This window comes from Canis lupus, chromosome X (genome assembly GCF_011100685.1).
Source record: "Canis lupus familiaris isolate Mischka breed German Shepherd chromosome X, alternate assembly UU_Cfam_GSD_1.0, whole genome shotgun sequence".
NCBI lineage: Eukaryota > Metazoa > Chordata > Mammalia > Carnivora > Canidae > Canis > Canis lupus.
This window is the reverse complement of record NC_049260.1, coordinates 77,078,796-77,095,134: the sequence shown is the minus strand read 5'-3', so window position 1 is coordinate 77,095,134 and position 16,339 is coordinate 77,078,796.

The following is a 16,339-nucleotide window of genomic DNA, read 5'->3' as shown; positions in this document are numbered from 1 at the left end:
TTGGTGGGTTATTTTTGCTGTCACCAGCCACATTGCCACGAACATCTTTGACAGATACGTTCTTGACATTGAAGCCCACATTGTCCCCAGGAAGAGCCTCACTCAAAGCTTCATGGTGCATTTCAACAGACTACTTCAGTTGTAACATTGACCAGAACAAACCATGCCAGGCTTAAGAACACTAGTCTCCACTTGGCCCACTGGGACGGTACCAATACCACAAATTTTGTAGACGTCCTGGAGAGGCAGATGCAAGGGTTTATAAGTTGGATGAGTTGGTGGCAGAATTAAATCCAGAGCTTCAAGCAGTATGTTTCCACTGGCATTCCCATCTTTATGGGTGACTTTCCATCTCTTGAACCAAGGCATGTTAGCACTTGGTTCCAGCATGTTGTCACCATTCCAACCAGAAATTGGCACAAATGCTACTGTGTTGGGGATGTAGCCAATTTTCTTAACGTAGGTGCTGACATCCTTAATGATTTCCTCATATCTCTTCTGGCTGTAGGGTGGCTCAGTGGAATCCATTTTGTTAACACCAACAATTAATTGTTTTACACCCAGTGTGTAAGCCAAAAGAGCATGCTCATGGGTCTGCCCATTCATGGAGATACCTGCTTCAAACTCACCAATACCAGCAACAATCAGGACAGTACAGTCAGCCTGAGATGTGCCTATAATCATGTTTTTGATAAAATATCTGTGTCCTGGGGCATCAATGATGGTCACATAATACTTGCTGGTCTCAAATTTCCCCAGGGAGATATCAATGGTGATACCACATTCACGTTCAGCTTTCAGTTTATCCAAGACCCAGGCATACTTGAAGGGGCCTTTTCCCATCTCAGCAGGCTTCTTTTCAAACTTTTCTATAGTTCTTTTGTTGATCCCACCACATTTGTAGATCAGATCGCCAGTAGTTGTAGAGTTGCCCGAATCTACATGTCCAAAGACAACGATGTTGATGTATGACTTTTCCTTTCCCAGTTTGGTTTAGGTTTAGCAGTGGTTTTCATGACACCTGTGTTCTGACGGCAAACCCATTGCAAAAAAGCTGTCATCAGTGTTTCTAACCTAAAGACTACCAGGAACACATGTTTAACCAAACAAAGTTGGGTTTTTTCCTCATTGCAGTGGGGAGTAATGTACACCGTGGAGAAACATGAAGTGTAGCAATAATAGGGCAATAGGAATCATTATTACAGGAATTAATATTATAGGATTTGGGCTTGTTTTAGGTGATTTCAGAGAACATTCAAGGAAATGGGGGATTGCTCAGTACGGGGTGCTTTCAAGAACTGGGAGTCATTGTAGGTTTGGGCATATTAATAAGCTTTTCCAGGGAGAGAGGCTTCTTGTGTATGTGTAAGGAAGTAAGAAGAGAGGCAGACCCGAGATTGCCACAGCATGTTAAGGCTGAGGCCCTGGTTAGAGTAAGTGAGGTGTGGCTGTCTGTGCTCATACAATGCACTCTCACATACCTGGGAGTTCTACAGGGGAACATTTGTCATAAATCAAACTTTAAACCTTTTTTCTATTCAAGCTTAGTTTAGTGCTCAATAGAATAGAATGAGTACTTTTGTCGTAGAAAGTTCATTTCCTTTCCATTGTGGGTCCTCATCTCTGTACTTTTCCTAGCTCCTGAAAATAGACTGGCTCATGGACAGGATAAGGATTTCTTTGTATCCACCACATTTGTGAAAACACGTGTGGTATTTAAAGTAGATCTTAGTAGATCAACAATTTAGGCACATTTCAGGCTTTCTTTCAAGATTCCTTATGAATATGTATGAAGGTCACTTAATCCTGGCTTAAATTTACATACTCTGGATGTGCGTTGCCTGTAAGCAAACATGTCGTTTTTATAGACTTTCACTGTAATTAGTTTTAAGATGAAGTTTTTAATTTGAGAAACAAGGAAATATGTCCTCTGAATGTTTTATGTAAGGTTTTTCCTATCACATTCTTGCAATAGTTAATTCATTTTGAAAGATAATACATAGCTTTCCTTCTTCATTAAAAACAATATTTGTACGATTTGGTTTAAAACAGTAGGAATGAAGACAAAAGAGTTGCCACCAATAGCCATAGAAAATTAAAATTATATTTTAAACAGTGTTCAAATGTCAGGAAAGGAACCCTAACAGTTAACGGTTTGTCAGTGGGTTGCAGAGTTGGTGGCTATTTATATTTTCCCCTCCATACTTGAATTTATTTTCCACATTGTCTAAACTGAGTGAGGATTCCCATGATGGTCAGAAACAAAGCCCATAATAGTACACCCAATGGAAAGAGTAAGGGCTTTGGGGTTCAGAAAGACGTGGGTTCCAGTCTGAGCTCTGCCAATGACATAGGGCAGGATGGGGCACTAAGCTGCCCAATCCAGGGATTGAACAGTGAACCCTCCCTCATGGGGTCCTTGGGGGCATTTGACGAAATGGCAAAGGCAGCATAAGTCACACAGGTGTTTTGGCCTCACCCACACCTGGGATGTGATGCTCAGTTTTCTCATCTATAAACAGGGAAACACCACGTGGCCCCTGCAGTAAAGTTAAGAGATTCAATATTATTATGTAGATTAAAAGATAAATCAGCAACACACGATGCAAACAATTAATAAGAAAATAGAGAATGATTATATGTAACCAGAGTTTTTTTTTTTAATTTTTATTGGAGTTCAATTTGGCAACATATAACACCCAGTGCTCATCCCGCCAAGTGTGCCCCTCAGTGCCCATCACCCAGTCACCCCAAACTCCTCCCAGCTCCCCTTTCACTACCCCTTGTTCATTTCCCAGAGTTAGGTGTCTCTCATGTTTTTTCACCATCACTGATATTTTCAATTGTTTTCTCTCCTTTACCTTTATTCCCTTTCACTAATTTTTATATTCCCCAAATGAATGAGACCATACAATGTTTGTCCTTTACCGATTGACTTATTTCACTCAGCATAATACCCTCCAGTTCCATCCACTTTGAAGCAAATGGTGGGTATTTGTCGTTTCTAATGGCTGAGTAATATTCCATTGTATACATAGACCATATCTTCTTCACCCATTCATCTTTTGATGGACACCGAGGCTCTTTCCACAGTTTGGCTATTGTGGACATTGCTGCTATACACATCGGGGTGCAGGTGTCCTGGCATTTCACTGCATTTATATCTTTGGGGTAAATCCCCAGCAATGCATTTGCTGGGTCATAGGGCAGATCTATTTTTAACTCTTTGAGGAACCTCCACACATTTTTCCAGAGTGGCTGTACCAGTTCATATTCCCAAGAACAGTGCAAGAGGGTTCCTTTTCTCCACATCCTCTCCAACCTTTGTTGTTTCCTGTCTTGTTAATGTTCACCATTCTCACAGGTATGAAGTGGTATCTCATTGTGGTTTTGATTTGTATTTCCCTGATGGCCAGTGATGCACAGCATTTTCTCATGTGCTTGTTGGCCATGTCTATATCTTCCTCTGTGAGATTTCTGTTCATGTCTTTTGCCCATTTCGTGACTAGATTGTTTGTTTCTTTGCTGTTTAGTTTAATAAGTTCTTTATAGATCATGGATACTGGCACTTTATCTGATATGTCATTTACAAATATCTTCTCCCATTCTGTAGGTTGTCTTTTAGTTTTGTTGACTGTTTCTTTTCCTGTGCAGAAGATTTTTATCTTGAAGTCCCAATAACTTTGTTTCCCTTGACTTTATAGATGTATCTTGCAAGAAGTTACTGTGGCTGAGTTCAAAAAGGGTGTTGCCTGTGTTCTCCTCTAGGATTTTGATGGAATCTTGTCAAACATTTAGATCTTTCATCCATTTTGAGTTTATCTTTGTGTATGGTGAAAGAGAGTGGTCTAGTTTCATTCTTCTGCATGTGGATGTCCAATTTTCCCAGCAACATTTATTCAAGAGACTGTCTTTTACCCAGTGGATAGTCTTTCTTGCTTTGTCAAACATTAGATAACCATAGAGTTGAGGGCCCATTTCTGGATTCTCTATTCTGTTCCATTGATCTATGTGTCTTTTTTTGTGCCAGTACCACACTGTCTTGATGACCACAGTTTTGTAGTACAACTTGAAATCCGACATTGTGATGCCCCCCAGCTGTGGATTTCGTTTTCAATATTCCTCTGGCTATTCGTGGTTGTTTCTGATTCCAAACAAATCTTAAGATGATTTGTTCCAACTCTCTGAAGAAAGTCCATGGAATTTCGATAGGGATTGCATTAAATGTGGAAATTGCCCTGGGTAGCATTGACATTGTCACAATATTAACCCCTTCCAATCCATGAGTATGGAATATTTTTCCATCTCTTTGTGTCTTCCTCAATTTCTTTCAGAAGTGTTCTGTAGTTTTTAGGGTATAGATCCTTTACTTCTTTTGTTAGGTTTATTCCTAGGTATCTTATGCTTTTGGGTGCAATTGCAACACTGATTAACACCTTCCTTTCTCTTTCTTCAGTCTCATTGTTAGTGTATAGAAATGCCACTGACTTCTGGGCATTGATTTTGTATCCTGCCACATTGCTGAATTGCTGTATGAGTTCTAGCAATCTAGAGGTGGAGTCTTTTGGGTTTTCTAGGTACAGTATCATGTCATCTGCAAAGGGAGAGGTTGACTTCTTTGCCAATTTGAATGCCTTTTTTGTTGTTGTTGTTGCCTGATTGCTGAGGCTAGGCCTTCTAGTACTATATTGAATAGCAGTGGTGAGAGTGGATATCCCTGTCTTGTTCCTGATCTTAGGGGAAAGGCTTCCAGTGTTTCCCCATTGAGAATGATATTTGTTGTCAGCTTTTCACAGATGGCTTTTAAAGTGCTGATGAATGTCCCTTTATCCCTACCCTCTGAAGAGTTTTGATCAGGAATAGATTCCGTATTTTGTCAAATGCTTTCTCTGCATCTATTGAGAGGGTCCTATGGTTCTTGTTTTTTCTCTTGGTGATTTGATCTATTACGTTGATTGTTTTACAAGGGTTAAACCAGCCTTGCATCCCGGGGATAAATCCCACTTGGTCATGGTGAATAAGCTTCTTAATGTACTATTGGATCCTATTGACTAGTATTTTGCTGAGAATTTTTGCATCTGTGTTCATCAGGGATATTGTTCTATAATTCTCCTTTTTGGTGGGGTCTTTGTCTGGTTTTGGAAATAAGGTGATGCTGGCCTCATAGAACGAGTTTGGAGGTTTTCAATCCCTTTCTGTCTTTTGGAACAGCTTTCTTAGAATAGGTATTGATTCTTCTTTAAACGTTTGATAGAATCCCCCTGGGAAGCCATCTGGCCCTGGGATTTTGCATCTTGGGATGTTTTTGATGACTGCTTCAATTTCCTCCCTGGTTATTGGCATGTTCAGTTTTTCTATTTCTTCCTCTTCTAGTTTTGGTAATTTGTGGTTTTCTAGAAATGCATCCATTTCTTCTAGATTGCCTAATTCATTGGTGTATAGCTGCTCATATGTTTTTAAAGTCATTTGTATTTCCTTGGTATTGGCTGTGATCACTCCTCTTTCATTCATGATTTTGTTAATTTGACTCTTTTCTCTTGTTTTTAATAAGGCTGGCTGGTGGTTTATCCTATCTTATTAATTCTTTCAAAGAACCAACTCCTGGTTTTGTTGCTCTGTTTTACAGTTCTTCTGGTCTCTATTTCATTTAGTTCTGCTGAAATCTTTATTACACCTCTTTTTCTGCTGTGTGTAGGTTTTATTTGCTCTTCTTTCTCCATTCCTAAGGTGCGAGGTTAGCTTGTGTATTTGAGTTTTTTCCAATTATTTGAGGGATGCTTGTAGTGCTATGTATTTCCTTCTCAGGACTGCTTTTACTGTATCCCAAAGATTTTGAACAGTTGTATCTTCATTTTCATTAGTTTCCGTGAATCTTTGTAATTCTTCTCTAATTTCCTGGTTGACCCATTAATCTTTCGGCAGGATGCTCTAAACCTCCATGTGTTTGAGTTTCTTCCCATTTCTTGTTGTGATTGAATTCTAGTTTCAAAGCATTGTGGTCTTAAAATATACAGGGGATGGTCCCAATCTTTTGGTATCAGTGAAGATCTGATTTGTGACCCAGTATGTGGTCTATTCTGGAGAAAGTTCCATGGGCACTTGAGAAGAATGTGTATTCAGTTGCATTCAGATGCAAAGTTCTGTATATATCTGTGAAATCCATCTGGTCCAGTGTAACATTTAAGCTCTTGTTTCTTTGGAGATATTGTGCTTAGAAAATCTGTCATTTGTAGAAAGTGCCATCACAAAGTCTCGCAGTATTAGTGTATTATTATCTATATATGTCTTTATTTTGGTTATTAATTGATATACTTGGCAACTCCCACATTCGGGGTATAAGTAGTCATGATTGTTAGGTCTTCTTGTTGGATAGACCCTTTAAGTATGATATAGTGTCCCTCTTCATCTCTCACTACAGTCTTTGGGATAAACTTTATCTGACATGAGGATTGCTATCTGGGCTTTCTTTTGAGGACCATTTGAATGGTAAATGGTTCTCCACCCTTTCATTTTCAGTCTGAAGGTGTCCTTAGGTCTAAAATGAGTGTCTTGTAGACAGCATACATATGGGTCTTGCTTTTTATAGAGTCTGAAACCCTGCATTGATCCCTTTTGGTGGGATCATTTATGTTCAGAGTTACTATTCCATGATATGTTCAGAGTTACAATTGAACAATATGAATTTAGTGTCATCATAATACCTATTCAGTCCCTGTTTCTGTGGATTATTTCTTTATGCATCCTCTTTCAAAAGAAAACCAGGGTTCCCCCTTAATAATTCTTGCACACTGGGTTTCGTGGTCACATATTCTTTCAGTTTCTGCCTATCTTGGAAGCTCTTTATCTCTGCTTCTATTCTGAATGACAGCCTTGCTGGATAAAGTTATATTGGCTGCAAGTTCTTCTCATTTAGGACCCTGAATACATACTGCCAGGCCTTTCTGGTCTGCCAGGTCTCTGTGGAGAGGTCTGATTTTTTTTTTTACTTTTTTACTTTTTTATTTTTAATTAATTTTTATTTTTTATTTATTTATTTATTTATTATTATTATTATTTTATTTTTTATTTTTTTTTATTGGTGTTCAATTAACCAACATACAGAATAACACCCAGTGTCATCCCGTCAAGTGTCCCCCTCAGTGCCCGTCACCCACTCACCCCCACCCCCCGCCCTCCTCCCCTTCCACCACCCCCAGTTCGTTTCCCAGAGTTAGGAGTCTTTATGTTCTGTCTCCCTTTCTGATATTTCCCACACATTTCTTCTCCCTTCCCCTATATTCCCTTTCACTATTATTTATATTCCCCAAATGAATGAGAACATATAATATAATGTTTGTCCTTCTCCAATTGACTTACTTCACTCAGCATAATACCCTCCAGTTCCATCCACTTTGAAGCAAATGGTGGGTACTTGTCATTTCTAATGGCTGAGTAATATTACATTGTATATATAAACCACATCTTCTTTACCCATTCATCTTTTGATGGACACCGAGGCTCCTTCCACAGTTTGGCTATTGTGGACATTGCTGCTATAAACATCGGGGTGCAGGTGTTCCGGCGTTTCATTGCATCTGATTCTTTGGGGTAAATCCCCAACAGTGCAATTGCTGCGTCGTAGGGCAGGTCTATTTTTAACTCTTTGAGGAACCTCCACACAGTTTTCCAGAGTGGCTTCACCAGTTCACATTCCCACCAACAGTGTAAGAGGGTTCCTTTTCCTCCCCATCCTCTCCAACATTTGTTATTTCCTCCCTTGTTAATTTTCCCCATTCTCACTGGTGAGAGGTGGTATCTCATTGTGGTTTTGATTTGTATTTCCCTGATGGCAAGTGATGCAGAGCATTTTCTCATGTGCATGTTGGCCATGTCTATGTCTTCCTCTGTGAGATTTCTATTCATGTCTTTTGCCCATTTCATGATTGGATTGTTTGTTTCTTTGGTGTTGAGTTTAAGAAGTTCTTTATAGGTCTTGGAAACTAGCCCTTTATCTGATACGTCATTTGCAAATATCTTCTCCCATTCTGTAGGATGTCTTTTAGTTTTGTTGACTGTATCCTTTGCTGTGCAAAAGCTTCTTATCTTGATGAAGTCCCAATAGTTCATTTTTGCTTATGTTTCTTTTGCCTTCGTGGATGTATCTTGCAAGAAGTTACTGTGGCCGAGTTCAAAAAGGGTGTTGCCTGTGTTCTCCTCTGGGATTTTGTTGGAATCTTGTCTCACATTTAGATCTTTCATCCATTTTGAGTTTATCTTTGTGTATGGTGAAAGAGAGTGGTCTAGTTTCATTCTTCTGCATGTGGATGTCCAATTTTCCCAGCACCATTTATTGAAGAGACTGTCTTTCTTCCAATGGATAGTCTTTCCTCCTTTATCGAATATTAGTTGACCATAAAGTTCAGGGTCCACTTCTGGGTTCTCTATTCTGTTCCACTGATCTATGTGTCAGTCTTTGTGCCGTACCACACTGTCTTGATGACCACAGCTTTGAGTAGAACGTGAAAACTGGCATTGTGATGCCCCCAAATATGGTTTTCTTTTTTAAAATTCCCCTGGCTATTCGGGGTCTTTTCTGGTTCCACACAAATCTTAAAATAATTTGTTCTAACTCTGAAAAAAGTCCATGGTATTTTGATAAGGATTGTATTAAACGTGTAAATTGCCCTGGGTAACATTGACATTTTCACAATATTAATTCTGCCAATCCATGAGCATGGAATATTTTTCCATCTCTTTGTGTCTTCCTCAATTTCTTTCAGAAGTGTTCTATAGTATTTAGGGTATAGATCCTTGACCTCTTTGGTTAGGTTTATTCCTAGGTATCTTATCCTTTTGGGTGCAACTGTAAATGGGATTGACTCCTTAATTTCTCTTTCTTCAGTCTCATTGTTAGTGTATAGAAATGCCATTGATTTCTGGGCATTGATTTTGCATCCTGCCACACTGCCAAATTGCTGTATGAGTTATAGCCATCTTGGGGTGGAGGCTTTTGGGTTTTCTACGTAGGATATCGTGTCATCGAAGAGGGAGAGTTTGACTTCTTCTTTGCCAATTTGAATGCATTTAATGTCTTTTTGTTGTCTGATTGCTGAATTGCTGAGGCTAGGACTTCCAGTACTATATTGAATAGCAGTGGTGAGAGTGGACATCCCTGTCTTGTTCCGGATCTTAGGGGAAAGGCTTCCAGTGCTTCCCCATTGAGAATGATATTTCCTGTGGGCGTTTCGTAGATGGCTTTTGAGATGTTGAGGAATGTTCCCTCTATCCCTACACTCTGAAGAGTTTTGATCAGGAATGGATGCTGTATTTTGTCAAATGCTTTCTATGCATCTAATGAGAGGATCATATGGTTCTTGGTTTTTCTCTTGCTGATATGATGAATCACATTGATTGTTTTACGAGTGTTGAACCAGCCTTGTGTCCCGGGGATAAATCCTACTTGGGCATGGTGAATAATTTTCTTAATGTACTCTTGGATCCTCTTGGCCAGTATCTTGTTGAGAATTTTTGCATCCATGTTCATCAGGGATATTGGTCTGTAATTCTCCTTTTTGGTGGGGTCTTTGTCTGGTTTTGGAATTAAGGTGATGCTTGCCTCATAGAACGAATTTGGAGGTACTCCATCTCTTTCTATCTTTCCAAACAGCTTTAGGAGAATAGGTATGGTTTCTTCTTTAAACATTTGATAGAGTCCCCCTGGGAAGCCATCTGGCCCTGGACTTTTGTGTCTTGGGAGGTTTTTGATGACTACTTCAATTTCCTCCCTGATTACTGGCCTGTTCAGGTTTTCTATTTCTTCCTGTTTCAGTTTTGGTAATTTGTGGCTTTCCAGGAATGTGTTCATATCTTCTAGATCGCTTAATTTATTGGCGTATAGCTGTTCATAATATGTTTTTAAAATCGATTGTATTTCCTTGGTGTTGGTAGTGATCTCTCCTTTCTCATTCATGATTTTATTAATTTTAGTCTTTTCTCTCTTCTTTTTAATAAGTCTGGCTAATGGTTTATCTATCTTATTAATTCTTTCAGAGAACCAACTCCTGGTTCTGTTGATCTGTTCCACAGTTCTTCTGGTCTCGATTTTGTTGAGTTCTGCTCAAATCTTTATTAACTCTCTTCTTCTCCTGGGTGTAGGATCTATTTGCTGTTTTTTCTCTAGCTCCTTTAGGTGTAAGTTTAGCTTTTGTATGTGACTTCTTTCCAGTATTTGAATGGATCCTTGTATTGCGATGTATTTTCCCCTTAGGACTGCTTTTGCTGCATCCCAAAGATTTTGAACAGTTGTATCTTCATTCTCATTAGTTTCCATGAATCTTTTTTTTTTTTTAAAGATTTTATTTATTTATTCATGATAGTCACACAGAGAGAGACAGAGAGGCAGAGACACAGGCAGAGGAAGAAGCAGGCTCCATGCACCGGGAGCCCGACGTGGGATTTGATCCCGGGTCTCCAGGATCGCGCCCTGGGCCAAAGGCAGGCGCCAAACTGCTGCGCCACCCAGGGATCCCTCCATGAATCTTTTTAATTCTTCCTTAATTTCCTGTTTGGCCCTTTCATCTTATAGCAGTATAGTCCTTAACCTCCACGTGTTTGAAGTCCTTCCAAACTTCTTGTTGTGATTTAGTTCTAATTTCAAGGTATTATTGTATGAGACTCTGCAGGGGATGATCCCAATCTTTTGGTATTGGTTCAGACCCGATTTGTGACCCAGTATGTGGTCTATTCTGGAGAAAGTTCCATGTGCACTTGAGAAGAATGTGTATTCAGTTGAGTTTGGATGTAAAGTTCTGTAGATAACTGTGAAATCCATCTAGTCCAGTGTATCATTTAAAGCTCTCGTTTCTTTGGAGATGTTGTGCTTAGAAGACCTATCGAGTATAGAAAGAGCTAGATTGAAGTCACCAAGTATAAGTGTATTATTATCTAAGTATTTCTTCACTTTGGTTCTTAATTGATTTAAATATTTGGCAGCTCCCACATTTGGGGCATATATATTGAGGATTGTTAAGTCCTCATGTAGGATAGATCCTTTAGGTATGATATAGTGCCCCTCTTCATCTCTCACTACAGTCTTCGGGGTAAATTTTAGTTTATCTGATATAAGGATGGCTACCCCTGCTTTCTTTTGAGGACCATTTGAATGGTAAATTGTTCTCCAAGCTTTTTTTTCAGGTTGTAGGTGTCCTTCTGTCTAAAATGAGTCTCTTGTAGACAGCAAATAGATGGGTCCTGCTTTTTTATCCTTTCTGAAACCCTGTGCCTTTTGATGGGGTCTTTAAGCCCGTTCACGTTCAGAGTTACTATTGAGAGATATGAGTTTAGTGTCACCATGATATCTATTCAGTCCTTGTTTTTGTGGATTGTTCCACTGAACTTCTTCTTTAAGGGGAATTTTAAGAGTCCCCTTAAAATTTCTTGCAGATCTGGTTTGGAGGTCACATATTCTTTCAGTTCCTGCCTGTCTTGGAAGCTCTTTATCTCTCCTTCCAGTTTGAATGAGAGCCTTGCTGGATAAAGTATTCTTAACCAAGAATTCATGTTTTTCTCATTTAGGACCCTGAATATATCCTGCCAGCCCTTTCTGGCCTGCCAGGTCTCTGTGGAGAGGTCTGCTGTTACCCTAATACTTTTCCTCATAAAAGTCAGGGATTTCTTGTCTCTTGCTGCTTTATGGATCTTGTGTTTATCAGTGGAATTTGCCAGCTTAACTATTAAATGCCAAGGTGTTGTACGGTTTTTATTGATTTTAGTGGGAGAGATCTCTCTATTTCCTGGATCTGAATGCCTGTTTCCCTTCCCAGATTAGGAAAGTTTTCAGCTAGGATTCGTTCAAATACATATTCTGGCCCTCTGTCCCTTTCGGCACCCTGGGAACCCCAATTATACGTAGGTTTTTCTTCCTCAGGCTGTCGTTTATTTCCCTTAATCTATCTTCATGGTCTTTTAATTGTTTGTCTCTTTTATCCTCAGTTTCCCTCTTTGCCATCAAGTTGTCTTCTATGTCACTCACTCGTTCTTCCACCTAGTTAACCCTGTCATTAGGACTTCTAGTTTGGATTGCATCTCATTCAATTGATTTTTAATTTCTGCCTGATTGGATCTAAATTCTGCAGTCATGAAGTCTCTTGAGTCCTTTATGCTTTTTTCTAGAGCCACCAGTAACTGTATAATAGTGCTTCTGAATTGGCTTTCTGACATTGAATTGTAATCCAGATTTTGTAACTCTGTGGGAGAGAGGACTTTTCTGATTCTTTCTTTTGAGGTGAGGTTTTCCTTCTAGTCATTTTGCTCTGTGCAGTGTGGCCAAAAGTATGTTGTATTGGGAAAAGAGAAAAGAGAGAGGAGAGAAAGAAGAAAAGAGAAAAAGAAAAAAGAAAAAAGGAAGAAAAAAAGAAAAAAGAAGAAAAAAGAAAGAAAGGGAGAAAAGGGTGGGGGAAGGAAACAAATCAAAAAGCGAAAAAAAAAAAAACAAACCTGGGGGAGTATCTTCTGATTCTGTGTACTTTAAGTCCCTTGACTTCCCCTAGAACTTGTCCGTCTAGTGGGTCTTCTGGGGGAGGGGCCTGTTGTGCTGATTTTCAGGTGTTAGCACTTCGGGGAGCTGCTCTGCCCCCTGCCTGGTGCAGGCCTCAGTGGGGGTTGTTTACCCCCTGAGGCCCCAGGAGGAACAACCGCAGTGGCGGCGGCCAGCCCTGGAGCCCTGGATTCAGCTCCAGCAGTAACTTCGGAGCTCTCTGTCTGCAGGGCCTGGATGCTCCGGGGGCGGGGCCGCTGATCTGCTCAGCTCGGGGCAGGAGCGTCCTTGCTGTCCTGGGCCTTCCTGGCCTCTGCCTGTCCCCGGGGGGAGGCCGAATCCTGGGCTGTGTCCCGGCTCCCAGTGCTCCCGGGCCTGCGCTGTTGGATTCCGCTCCGGACCGAGCAGCACCCTCTCCGCAGAGCCTCCACCCGAGCCCCTCTGAACTGTTCCCGGGTCCAGCCATGCCCGCTGCAGCCTTTCAGGGAGCTCGGTTCACTCTCCCCGGGGCGCAGTTCCTCTGTTACGGTCCCAGGGAGCCTGAGGGCATCCCTGCCCTCCTGGGGTCCTGCTCCAAATCCCTGCGAGGCTTTTCCGCCCAGGAAGATTGGTGCAGCTCCTGATTCTCCGGGACGGGGCTCTGCTGTCCTGGTGGCACTCGCCCCGGCCTCAGCCTGGCTCCTCGCGGGGCCCCTCCCCCTTGGATGCCTTTTGTTTCTTTATTTCTTTTTTCCCCGTCTTCCTACCTTGATAGAAGCGCGAACTCTTCTCACTGTAGCATTCCAGCTGTTCTCTCTTTAAATCTCAGGCCGAATTCATAGATTTTCAGGATAATTTGAAAGTTATCTAGGTAATTTGGTGGGGACAGGTGATTTGGAGACCCTACTCTTTCGCCATCTTGCCCCTCCCTTTCCTTCTCATTTCCCGTTTCAATGCTGGGTTTCTAGGACTTGGTGGTCAAGCTTGAACTAATCTTCCTGGAAATGGAGGTCATACCTCATGGAGGGTAGGGGTGGGTAACAACATCCATGTTGCTTCCTGTGGGTATTTCCAGTCATGCAGGTCTGAAGATGAAGAGATGCAGATGTAGAATTAGACCGATAGTGTCTGGCACACAGTAGACACCCAATATCTAATTAATTAACTAATTAATTAGATATAGATGTAGGCATAAACAGGAAAGGAAGCTGTGCGTGCATCCTTTAGATCTTTTTGTACAAATGAATTTTTCATAAAGAATTTGGATCACACTGTACTTCTTGTCTTGTGACGTGCTTTGAAGAAACATTTTGCTTCTGTTCATAAAAAGTATGCCTTTTCATTGGGGTGCAGGGTGGCAGGGGAGAACAGCTATAGATTATGGAGAACAATGCTACCTGGTGACCAGAGTCAGAACTGCAGGTGTGAAAGACTCAACTATGAGGCTTGGCAAAAGGTAGGCAATGGAAAGGCCTGTGGTGTTGGTGATGAGGGAGGGAGGTGAATAGATTCCATATCATAGGCTAGATAGATAGATAGATAGATATTTCTAGACTTTTCTACACACTGGCAGTCATCCTTCTACGTTCACACCCATCCTGGGATCTTTAAGCTTGGACTAGAAATCCAGCCCCTCTGTGAACTAAGTAAAAGTTGCATGATGAATGTTTGATGAACTTAGTTGAATGGATGAACTTAATGTTGGGTACTTAGTTGAATGAACTAAGTAAAAGTGTATGATGAATAATTGGTGTGGGGAAGTGTGAGACAGAGAAACATACACAAACTTGTGTATACAGAAAACTGCCAAATAAATTGTTTTGATCTGCTTGCAAAGCCGTGAATATATAAGTATCATATTTGTAATCAGCTTGCAATTATTTTACCTTTTCAATATTTTTTCAATGTTTCCATATTTAAAACACCATAGAAATGAAGATTTATAAAACAAAAATATCTCTATCTCCGACAGTGCATATGCAGTGAATTATTATCAGAGACATCTATTCAGTGTGCTACTTTCATACTGCAGGATATGAACATGTTTCTACGTTGCTAAATAAACATATTTCTACACTATTACTTTGTGACTCAGTAGCTGATTTACCTGTTTTACAAAGCTTGATCTCAAGAGTTGGTCCTGTTGCCAGTTAATGCTTCTCTTTGTCTAACACATATAAAAAAAACTATAGAAATACATATTTTTAAAAGCTGAAATTACTATGTTGCTCCCATCTGTCCCTACCTTTTTCCAACACCATGGTACAAAGATATTCTCTGTTAACTTATTGGTGCCTATTTCCCAAATTTTTCTCTGTATGTAGTGCACTAACATATTTAATCACACGCATACCTATACACCCATGTTAATATATATTCTTTTGCAGAAATGGGGTCATATTTTGCTTTAGACATTATGGTATCCTTATTTCACTTGGTATGGCTTATTTAGACTGGCATGTTTTCATGTGTTTATTAGGCATTTATATTCCTTGTTATGTGCATCCACTCTTGATACCATTGACCTATCTCTATTGTTTAAGAACATTTTGCACATTGCATATGTAAACAGGTGTCTGAATGTAAGTTGTAAATGATTTCTCCCAGATTTTCACACACCCTTTAACGTTTGCTGTGCAGATGGTATTTGATTCTTTTTAATGAGAGTTAGTATTTTAAAAGTATTTCTGCACATTGTTTGAAAAAGAGCAAGCGAATAATAATGCCTTCAGAGATGTGGAATGATGGCTCATAGGACAAATGGGTGACAGCTTAATGAGTTGTTGTAACTCCTGGAACAGTAATTTACAAGGTTGTTTCCTGGATTTTGTTACTTACGTTTTAACTTCTGTCCCCTGATCATTGGTAAGTATTGGTCTTGCACAGAGTACTTGGGATTCAATGAGCTGAACTGTAAAATACCTTTCATATAGCAGCTGTCCATGTTAATATCCTACCACTCAGTTTCCCTTTTCAAAAGGCAACAGTGTGTGTTGCTTCCTGGGTCCCCTTCAACACCCCAAGAATCAGCCAGTCTGTGTGGCCCCCATATCCAGGCCTCTTGGCTCATGGCTTATGGGGCAGGATTTCATCCCCACCATCATCTTCATGCTAAATGAGGACATAACACCGCTCAATTTCCATATCAGGGAAGGTTCCCACTATCAGTCCTTAAGCCCTGGAAATCCATCATCCAAAGGGGAGGCTGCTGATTGGCCTGTGAGGATGGCAAGGGATAGATGTCTGACTCTGGAAAACTTACACAGCTCTGTGAGTCTGAGGTTGGCCGTCTGTAAAGTGGGACTAAGGGTGCCTGCTTCCAGACTTCTAAGAAGAAGAGGAGAACACCTCAAAGAATGTTTGGCCTGTAGTAGAACTTGAGGTATATTACTCCTGGCCTACCCTGCCTCCTCTGCCCATGAAGTAGAAGATTTGAAACATCATCTGGAAGTGTAGCAGCAGGAAGTGAACTTTGGTCCCATTTCATCATTTCCTTTTCCCCCTTGTGCTTTCCTGTCTCCTTATTTTACTTCTACTTTGACATGAATTAAGTTTATTTTTTTATTTTTTTATTTGTATTTTTTACTGAGCCTCAGGAAGAAGAGATAGTATAGAAGAACAAATAATAGTAACAGGTCAGCTAAATAGAAGATGAGAGTCATCAAACATGGGTCTCATTTGCCAGACCCATCACTGACCACAGGACCTTGAGTGAGTCCCCTCCCTGTGCTGGCCTCCAGCCTAACCCAGAAGAACACTCAATGTGTACACAGGGGTTGGGGCAGGGGCCTTGGGGTCAGAAGGATGCTGGGAATCAGTATTTGCATAATCTTGAACAAATAATGT